Source organism: Varanus komodoensis, unplaced genomic scaffold, assembly GCF_004798865.1.
Source record: "Varanus komodoensis strain SLA01 unplaced genomic scaffold, ASM479886v1 scaffold16, whole genome shotgun sequence".
NCBI classification, from domain to species: domain Eukaryota; kingdom Metazoa; phylum Chordata; class Lepidosauria; order Squamata; family Varanidae; genus Varanus; species Varanus komodoensis.
The window spans coordinates 14,738,475-14,740,783 of record NW_025335468.1 but is presented as its reverse complement, the minus strand read 5'-3'; the positions used below and the strand labels follow the sequence as shown (position 1 = coordinate 14,740,783).

Here is a 2,309-nt window from a genome sequence, read left to right as displayed (position 1 = left end):
GTAGGTCCGCCTGGCACCGTCGTTACTGGTTTTTCGGCGCCAGGTAAAGAACTTTTTATTTAAACATCATTTTAATTGTTAAAATATATGATCTGGCCAGGGCAACTTCTTCTTCCTTCTCTTTCCTCCTCCTATATTCTTTATTTACTTATTTTATACTGTTAATTTTAATTTTATATTATTGTATCTCAGTGTATTTTTTGTATTTATTGGTAATTTATTATGTTCTACTGTATTTCAATGTATCTTATTGTGTTGTAAGCCGCCCCGAGGCTTTGGCAAGGGGCGGCATAGAAATGTTATAATAATAATAATAATAATAGCCTAATAAAGAAAAGGATTAGGAGCTGCATGGGCCACTAATGCCTGACCCCCTCTACTGTTAAAATTCCCTTTTCAACTCTCCCCAGTGACCATCCACTAAAACTGAACTGCAGTCCTTTGGTCACATGCCCAGTGACTGCCACAGACTACATAGCAAGTGAATAGAGGTCAGCTGTTACCCTCCAGTTATCACAATGACTGCATTAAGATGTGATTCTAGTCTTTGTTATTTGCAGATTTACAGTTTCTTCACCTAAATTGGTATGGTTTAGACCAAGGATTTACTAAATTCACTCAGGCATAAAAAGCAAGTACTTTTCAACCTTCTTTAAAAGCTTCATTTTCTTTTAATGTCTTCCTCAACAGAATAGGATAGAAATGTGACAACACATAATCAGTTTGAGCAGGTCCCTGATGCTCCCCAGAAGTTCTAGCCCACAACATTAGCCAAAATGGCTAACCGAGAGTGATGACTGGAGTTGGCATCTAAAGTGCCAAAGGCACCAGTCATCTAACTCTGTATTACGACAGACTGTGCCATCAAGGAACAGAATATCAAATTTACTGTGCAATCCTATGCAGGTCTTCTCAAAAGCAGCCTCTACTGCAAAGCATGTATTGGTCAGAAGCTTTTATATAAAATATTAAATACTAGTTCCTCTATTTAGAATTGCATACCACAAGCACCCATGGAGTAGGCATGAATGCAGCAGGTTGTACACTCTGGAAATAAAAGATTTCTTGGTTAGGTCCATCCAGGCTGGAAATGGATCAGCAAGATAATGACACAGCTTGTGTGGGCCAGCACTTAGTATACCAAACTAAACACTGATATTTAATCCATCTGTGTTGATTTTAATAACTGCTGATCTACCTGAAAGGTGTGCCTTATTCCATTGGCAAATCTGAGATTAAGGCCACGGCCATTTTATAAGGCAGAGTTTTTTTGTCTTCCACAAAAGCACCACATTCATGTTCACATCTACCATATTTTCCGTGGCCATAGCTAGGAGCTTGAAGAAGTCTCTTGGTCTTCTTCATTGAAAAAAAGCTGTAAAAGATTAAAATAATGTTAAAGGGAAGTGGGAAAAAAAGTCAAAGGCCACAATTCGACAGGCTGAACCCTTGTGACATTGAAATTTCCAAATCAGAGAATTCTGTTAAAATGGCAGGGCAGCAGAAGCAGCAAAAGCTACCTTTGATTAAACACAAACTATTTACATACAAACATGCACACAAACACTCGCATAACCAAAAAATGTCAATGATCAAACAATTAGGGATCCCCTCACCGCCTTAAAATCCTTGTCACATGCTGCCAAATGTAAGGAGTAAAGAAAAATCATAACCTAGCACAGACAAGACATCAATGCAGCATTCTAACAGTCCTTTTCCATCCTTGACTTTCCCTCACGGAGACTGCAAAATCGGCTCAGGACAAAGCGCGACCTTCGAGAAAAGCAGACACGCACCTGCGTTGCCGGGTCCTTCCCTCGTGCGACGCGCGGCTACCACGAGGCCGCCTCACGAAGAAAAAGGAAGCCAGCAAGGCCTCCCCCAGGAGAGCTCCCACAATGCTCCGGGAAAGGGGCGGGAAGAAAGCGCTACGGCTATCGCTAACTCTGATTCTCTATGGCAGACGGTGCCACTCTATCAGCTCGTTACTCTATGGTGAGAAGCCATGTCTCCCTATACCGGAAGCGCTTCCCTCTACCGCTACTAAGGGGAAATGCGGAAAACGTCGGGGCGGCGGTGACGTCACTCCGTGCATTCTCAGGTGGGCCAATTAAATGGGAGGATGAGGCGAAGCTTCACCCGCGCGGCATCCGCCGACCCAACGTCTGAGAACGTGACTCCCGCCAAACTCCGGAGCGTGTCGATCGAGTCTGTCGAAACGTTCTCGGTTTACTTATTAGTTGCTGTCGTTTTATTTATTTATTTTGAAGAGAAAACGAGAACATGCACCAAAGTGGAGAGCCATCTAT

At 42.6% G+C, this 2,309-nt stretch overlaps 1 long non-coding RNA gene across 2 annotated transcripts in view; it reads right to left on the bottom strand.

Annotated features, from left to right (window-relative positions):
- LOC123021340 overlaps window positions 1–1,923 on the bottom strand; it is a 6,171-nt gene extending 4,248 nt beyond the window's left edge. Inside the window, exons 1-2 of one of the 2 annotated variants that reach the window (XR_006414303.1) lie at window positions 1,797–1,923; window positions 1,199–1,375 (exon numbers count right to left, since the gene is read on the bottom strand). This is a non-coding gene — a long non-coding RNA (uncharacterized LOC123021340). Of the gene's footprint in view, window positions 1–1,198; window positions 1,376–1,616; window positions 1,777–1,796 lie in introns of those variants that run through there. The other variant, XR_006414302.1, reaches the window with a different exon arrangement.
- Between the last annotated feature and the right edge of the window lie 386 nt (window positions 1,924–2,309).